Source organism: Limulus polyphemus, unplaced genomic scaffold, assembly GCF_000517525.1.
Source record: "Limulus polyphemus unplaced genomic scaffold, Limulus_polyphemus-2.1.2 Scaffold259, whole genome shotgun sequence".
NCBI lineage: Eukaryota > Metazoa > Arthropoda > Merostomata > Xiphosura > Limulidae > Limulus > Limulus polyphemus.
This window is the reverse complement of record NW_013665869.1, coordinates 267,838-276,307: the sequence shown is the minus strand read 5'-3', so window position 1 is coordinate 276,307 and position 8,470 is coordinate 267,838. Positions and strand designations below refer to the sequence as shown.

General features: G+C 32.6%; 1 long non-coding RNA gene across 1 annotated transcript in view; it reads right to left on the bottom strand.

The window, feature by feature from the left end:
* Window positions 1-5,693: 5,693 nt before the first annotated feature.
* Window positions 5,694-8,470, bottom strand: part of LOC111085165 — a 9,683-nt gene continuing 6,906 nt past the window's right edge. The window contains exon 3 of the long non-coding RNA XR_002610002.1: window positions 5,694-5,713. This is a non-coding gene — a long non-coding RNA (uncharacterized LOC111085165). The remainder of the gene's footprint in view (window positions 5,714-8,470) is intronic.

Here is an 8,470-nt window from a genome sequence, read left to right as displayed (position 1 = left end):
AATGATAAATTATACAGAGAGATGAAGGGTTCAACTGTTAAAGAATTATAATTATGAAATGATAAATTATACAGAGAGATGAAGGGTTCAACTGTTAAAGAATTATAATTATGAAATGATAAATTATACAGAGAGATGAAGGGTTCAACTGTTAAAGAATTATAATTATGAAATGATAAATTATACAGAGAGATGAAGGGTTCAACTATTAAAGAATTCTAATTATGAAATGATAAATTATACAGAGAGATGAAGGGTTCAACTGTTAAAGAATTCTAATTATGACAGATTTTAATTTTAGACATATAGCTCAGGAAATGTCAAAGTTATCTGTGCTCTGCCCACCACTGGTATCGAAACCCGGATTCTAGCGTTGTAAGTCCGCAGACATGCCGCTGTGCCACTGGTGGGGGGGGTCTGGTTTTTAGAAACTGTTTAGGATGGTTTTCTTCAACAATCACTTAGGGAACCTACAAAGCTCAATGTTATTTTCTTGTATTAAATATTAATAATGATGCTTTGCTGGCTTGTAGGTTCATTTACTATAGTTATACGAGCATTCGAAATGTGGGTACAGTTTTTTGGTGAACCTTGTATATTTAAATTTGCTAAAACAGCTCATAATTATTAGAATAAACAATGCAATTTATAAGAAAACTTTCGTTTAGTTTTGTACATGTAATGTGTTTAGTTTAAACGCGTAATATATTCAGTTTTACACACGTAATATTGTTAGTTTTGTACATATAATATATTTAGTTTTACACATATAATATGGTTAGTTTTATACATGAAATGTATTTAGTTTCATACATGTGATATATTTAGTTTCATACATGTAATATATTTAGTTTTACAAATATAATATGGTTAGCTTTATACGTGTAATGTATTTAGTTTCATAAATGTGATATATTTAGTTTCATACATGAAATATGTTTAGTTTGTACATGCAATGTACTTAGTTTTGCACGTGTAATGTATTTAGTTTTTGTCTTATTTAAGTACTTCACACTTTACTGCCCCCCCCCCCAGTGGCACAGCGGTATGTCTGCGGACTTACAACGCTAAAAACCGGGTTTCGATACCAGTGGTGGGCAGAGCATAGATAGCCCATTGTGTAGCTTTGTGCTTAACTTCAAAACAACACACTTTACAGTGTTTTTTTAATTCTCAGGATTGATCAACTAAATGGCAGCTGGCAAGAGAAGTAAATTAAAGTTAATATCTGTCTATCTATTTTGTTATTGTTAATTTGTTATGTTACTTTGCATGTAATGTTTTTGTTAAAAGAAATGAAGACAGCATGTAGTACTAAATACTCATCTTCCGTTATTGAATCATTAAATTTTAGTAAAAATACTTTATTAGAAATTCTGATGTTTTCTGTAAAAAAAAACTTATAATGTTTACTGAAAGCCTGCCAGATTTCGTAAAGATATATAAATCGTATCGGACGATGTATCGATACAATCGTATCACGACTTCACGTATCGTATCGCCACACCTTTAGTTTTTGTTATTGTGACTTATGTAAGAAGCACTACATACGATGGTGTCGGTTGTGACGTTGATTGGTATCAGATTGTTATGTAGCATCTACCATTTTTATACCAAATATTGATTTTAGAGAACCATTTTATAGGAAATGTACACAACAAAAAATATTATAAAACTCGTTACACATCATGCTAAGAAATCCATTACGTTCACACTAATACTTATTAGCTGAAAATTAAATATAATACATCTGTGAAACTAAATATATTGCACGTGTGAAACTAAATATATCACATGTATGAAACTAAATATATTATATGTGTAAAATTATATATATTATATCTATGAAACTAAATGTAGTAATGTATACTTTATAAGGTGTAGATTACGTTTAGCCTAATATATATATATTAGGGGTGGGTATCTCATCATAGTAGTCGATACGATACGTTTCTAGATACAAAAGTTTTACCAACGGTTTGTTACAAAGTTTGACAATCTTGTCTGTAATTTATTATCTATATTACTAACCTACCCACTAATTGAAAGAAAGACAAGCACGAACAATATTAAAGAAAGCATTGTTTATAATATTATACGCGCGTAGTTAAACGAAAGAGTGGGAATATATTTCTTACTGAATTATTGCAGTTGTTACAATATTTTAAATGTATGTTATTGAAATAGTTGTATATGTTGTTATAAATATAAAAAAACAGCTTTCTATTTTCAATGTAAAGCATCCCCAGTTTATACTAATATAACCCCTACTGGCACAGCGGTAAATCTGCGGACGCTAGCAACCGGGTTTCGATACTCGTGGTGGGCAGAGCACAGATAGCCTATTGTGTAACTTTGTACTTAACTACAAACAAACAATACTAACATAGATTCAACACTCAATGTAGATTTCGAGGGTTATCTACTTAACGCCCTCTACTGATTTCCCAAGAGCTTAGATTCACAACAACATGTCAAGTTCAGTTTTCAAGCGTTCTCACATTCCCTTTGTCTTAAAATAGATGAAGATCTGTTTGGAAACACTAACTATAGGTCCTGGAAATCGTTATTTTCACTGTAAGTTTTAGTTGTTTTCTGTAATATTGCGTAAGCATTCTTCTTTTTGTCCCCAGTTAGGTCCATGGTAAGTTTATGGACATACAACTCTAAAATACGGGGTTCGATTTCCAAAGCTGGACAGAGCACAAATAGCTCATTGTGTAGCTTTGCACTAAAACAAATAAAACAAAACTATGTATCCTTTTTAAGATTTAAGGACAAACAAACCAAAAAGCCGGTTTACTATTACTTTGGGTTAGATTAACTCATTAGATTAACCGAAAAATAATAGATTGGCCCATGTCTTCTTGTTTGATTTTGCACAAAGCTTAATTAAACAAAATAAAGTTAGAGATTATGTTGCCAGAACAGATTATTTGTTGTATGATAATATTATAGTACCCTCATGACCTGAAGTAAGGAAAATAAATAAAACAAGAATGAATAAGCACACATTCGCTAGATAATGAACAGTATATTCAATTTAATAATGTGTCCCACGTTTTCCCAACCTTAGAATTTTTGTATTTAGAACACTTTCAAAATATTTTTTTTATGTGCAAGATATGAGTGCATATTTGAAATATTATTATGTTCCCTGAAAAACAAAACAAAGAAAAAACCATTAAATTTTGTCAACATCTTTCATTACAAACAATGCTCCAACACTTTTCATTGTTATTACTCCAAAGGGGATCTTTGCAAATAATAAAAACTACAAACATATACTGCACGTGTGAAGTCATTTATTATCCAAAACTTCTTGTACACGTTTCAACATTTTTACAGGTCTCAGTACAAAGGTATTTGACCTAATCTTCTATAATCAACGTACGTTTTAGCTAACTGTTCGGGTCTGACCGATATCAGGTATAATATACGGTCTATACCAGGAGCTTGTCTTTTTCTGTAACCCTCAGTTACCAGACGAAATGATGATCACTTAGTTATGACTGGCAAAGCTTCTACATAGAACACAATGCATGAAAAGTTCATATCAGCCATGACAGGCTAGATATGGAGAGATCCATGGTATGTTTTAAATAAGACATGTATATCTAGTATGGTCTGTTGGGGTAATACCCACACACATATATATGACTTGAATTTCACAAATGAACAGATAAAGCAAATATTTGATGGTCTGGTAAACCCCTTTTTCAGTATTAACTGCTAAAAAATATCCCGAGATGGCGCTGTTCACACACTATAATGCAGTATATGTTTAGTTTGTTTTTGTTTTGTTTGTGTTAGAGAAAAAACACATTGAGCTATCTGCTGTGTCTACCGCGGAGAATGGAACTCCGGATTTAGCATTGTAAGTACGTAAACTTACCGCTGTTTGATAACAAGCATGATACGATAAAACAGATCATTGTTTTATCCAAGTATGAAATCTCCTGTACAAGACTTCTAGAAAATTTTAAAACCTAAGCTAACTCCCAACCAAGGAAGTTCTCACATACTTTTGTTACATTTCGAGTTATATAAAGACAGCTACATTCAAACATACTCAGTACCTTTCATGATACTTTTATTAAAGCTCTTCATTAGGACATCAAAGTTTTAAATGTTCATTTGTAATCGCACATACAGATAAAACCCATCTCCGTTGGTAAGGTTATGTAACAGCTCTTTCCGACCAAAGTATTCGTACAATCAAACCATAAAGATGCATTCAGATCGAGAATTTAGCATTTGAAAGATAGGGTAATATCTCTTGTACTTAATTGAATTTAAAAACAAAGGAATTGGATCAACTTGGGATACCAGGACTATCCAGAAAGAGACCCACAAAAATCCGTATCCCCTTCGTGATAAGCAAAGAGTGGCGTCTTTAACATGTGAAAATCCAAGAAAACAATTGTCGATGGCAAAAGCCGTCTACGTGCCTCAGGCACGCAAAATAATCAAGAGGGATCTCCACCTGGAAAGGCAACACAATTCACGTGTACACAAGTTGCTTCCATGACACATTTGCTAAACCATCGCACCTATGAAACACGTGGAAAATGAAACGGTGTTCATGTTGTTCTATATGAAGATATAGTTATTGTTTTCTATGCGATTGTTGAAAACAGGCGATGGATACCGCCTTCCTCGTACACTAGATGGCGATTTGAAGTGTAACGGCGTTGCGAGGCTCCAAACCCAAGTTAATTTGTTTGTTTTGAAGTTAAGCACAAAACTATACAATGGGATATCTGTGCTCTGCCCACCATGGGTATCGAAACCCGGTTTCTAGCGTTGTAAGTCCGCAGACGGTATGTGCCACTGGGGGCCTCGATTTAATATAACGTACATAAATAAATTTTACAGCGCTGACTTAAAATACATAATGTTGTGTTATTAATTACTAACTGAATATCTGATTTGTAAATGACTTAAATATAGTTGATAATAATTACAATTCACTTGTTTAATCTGATCGGAGTTGTTGTAAATGAAAAATGATGATATACGTATATATATATATATATAGCGTGTGGACTAGAAGTGTCTGTTGCATCTATTAGACTTATAACGCTAGAAACAGGATTTCGATACCCGTGGTGGGCAGAGCACAGATAGCTCATTGCGTAGCTTTGTGCTTAATTTCAAAATTAACAAGTTTATTTCCACTCATAGATTCTTGGGATATACAACCTCTGCATTTGTGTTCTGTTTAAGTTTCTTGTGTATTAATTCGTTTAAGTGACCATATTTTAATAGTAAATGTTATAAAAATTGAGTCATAATGTGAATTCCTGTTATATCCTGACAATCGAACACAATACAGAAAGAAGCGTTATATCCAGGCATTTGAAAACGTTTGCAGTAAACACTCAAGAAACACATCACATACTAGATGTACTTCCGCGGGGTCTCCGAAAGTGTTCTGTTTCAAGAGTAAAGAAAACCAAAACTAAGAGTAACAAATAATTTTATTTCTTGCTTGTGAAATTTATATGTCATACTTTGTTGTAGCCTACAGAGTGCATAATTGTTCTCGTGATTCGTGCGCACGTTTTACTGACGTCACGACAGTACAAATTACTACGTTAAACGTCTCTTGTGTGATGTCATTTTAGTGTCTACTGACTTACTGACAGATAACACGCTAGTGGTTAAAAAGGTGGCCTCTCCAGGCGGCCTTCGGACCCCTTTCGGGGAACTTTTTCCGTATTAGACTAAGTATTGTTTATTGAAGTTTATAAAAATGGCGTTCATGTCAGCAAGTTTGTCAAGTATAAAACACATTATTAAATTTGATTAATACAAAAAACAATTTAAAGGAGAAATTGTTAACACATAGAATTAGTTGTTCAGTAAAGCATTTAATATGTTAAAAAGCTGATAAAAACCGTGTATAGTACACTTTACAAATGATTTAACCTCAAAAATCTTACGATTGTATTTCTTACCAGTACAGCTTTTAGATTTAGAAAAAAATAAATGTTTTTAGGGCAATTTGACCTTTATACAGTAAGCAGTTATGGTGACAACATATTTGAGGCATTTTTCTGCTCTACATTCGGCTAGTTTTTGTATTTCTTACGAACATGAAACACTAGTCATGCTGGGAAAGTAAAGTAAGTGAGAAAATCAGGAGGTGTAACAAATATTGGGCAGAAACGAAGTAATGTTTAGAATTTAAAACGATAAAAACGCATTATAATCGATAATTAATACGTTTATTAAACACATAATCCAAAATTAGGAATGTTGTCACTGTTAGCTTTTGTTCATATAAATTGTGATCATATTGTATGTGTATATATGCAGAGAACCTTCACAGCTGTTCTCTATCAAACCTGCCGCTTGAAAGCTGAAATCAGTCTGATTACACCTTTTGGGTTGAGCACAGACCGTCTTAGCAAATAATTTCTTTGGTTGAATATCAAATGCATAGTTTTAGAACACATTGAATCCTTGCACGCGAACACATTTTAAAAGAATATTATACAATAAAAATGTCTAAAAGACGATGGTTAATGCATGTTTTTATCAGCTTGATAAACTAATTATAGAAAAAATGGCAATTTAAATCCTGTTTGAAGTGAGAAATGAAAATGAATCAAGGTTTTAAAGGAAACGTGTGTTTTAAAAACTTTCAGACACGCATGAAAAACTTAGTATGTCAAAGTAAAATATTTCTTTGTACTGAATAAGAACAATTTATATTTAAGGAATAAAAATAATGTCACATGTAAGGACTACTTTAATTCAAAAATGCATTGCTTTTGTTGTATCCAAACCACAACCCCCAATTTATTGACTGCAGATGGCTCTAACCATATGTAGTAGATTCTTTAGCTAGTATCAAAAGATTGCAATCCCTACCCACGTCCATATGGATACTTATAGACCGCAAACTGCAACTCATGATCACATGATTTGTAGTTATGTGTACTCCGAAAGCCACATACAGTATTCATGAGTACAAACTTAAGAGTAAAAGTGGGAAAGTTGCAAGGAAGATGTAAAAAAAATATATTTAGGAATTCAAATGAAAAAAGTAGGCATTTGTTGGTTTGATATTGTCTTAAAATATTCAATGGCTCATATACTTCACGTACTCATAAAGGTTAAAAAATTCCAAATATCTGTTTGTTTTTTTATATTTCGCAGGAAGGTATTCAAGGGTTAACTGCACTAAGCGTCTCTACTTTTTGAAGTTATAGACTAGAGGAAAGGCAGCTAATCAACACTACCCACACGACAACTCTTAGGCTACTCTTCTACCAATGTCACGTTATGACGCCCCCATGGCTGAAAGGGTGAGCATGTTCGGTGACGGGACGCGAACTCGTCTAGTGCCCTAACCACCAAGTCATGCCTATACACACTTAATAAATTACACAACATCCATATAGCATCCATATACAAGTTACACATGACAATAATACATTTTCTAAGTAAAACTTTTGAAAATACGACACTTACAGTGGAACTTGAATTCTGTATTCTATATCTTATAATTCTTGTATTAGATTACTGAATATACATAATAGTTAAAACGTGTTTCTAGCGTCCGCCCGATGAGTAGAAGAGAAGTTAACCTTGGGTTTAAATCTACCAAACAAAGTCTACTGAAGTTGTATGTTTTGAGAAAAACATCACATCAGAAACAACACAAGTTTCCTTCCCAACGTTTTCACACGACTGTAGAAATCTTAATGCTTATTGCTATCTAAAGTCGTAAGAGATACGTCACATTTTTTTTCTCGAACTTGCAAATGTTAAACACCTGAGAATCAACATGTGATTATGTACTGGTTATTATCAAAATCATGTTTATGATGACTTTACGGACATATGAACAAGTGTAAGTATATTTAGAAAATTTAATTAACTCACGTTAGGAAACTGTTTCTTCAGATAACATAAAATGAAAAAACAACAATAACATAGTCACGTAAATAAAAAAAACGAAAATATGCTATTTGAAGTCGGTACTAAACATATATCATTATAGTGAAGTCTGTACTAAACATATATTACTGTAGTTTTACAATGACACACAAGAAATATCTGTTGAAACCATTATGTCAGCTCCTTGAAGCAGGATAAACAGGTGATTTAAGTTTTAAAGCATGTATTATACAGGTGTTACGTAGAATTCCGAACGGTCTGAAACCAAGCTATATAACACTTTACATTTAGTAGTTAAATTATACTTTGGATTTAGCAGTTAAGTAAAAGCCGATATATAGTCAGTTTATGATATTTGCTAACAAGATTGATATACACAGTTTTCTTTTTTTAAAAACACAAATAGGTTTCAATATACACACAACAATACAATTTACAATAACAGTTATTACCAATAGTTATTACACACAATGTATTATATACACAAATTTTACAAACTTACAAGCAATATAAAGTATTCTTTCTAGTCTGGAACTTCCTTGATATCTTATCGAGG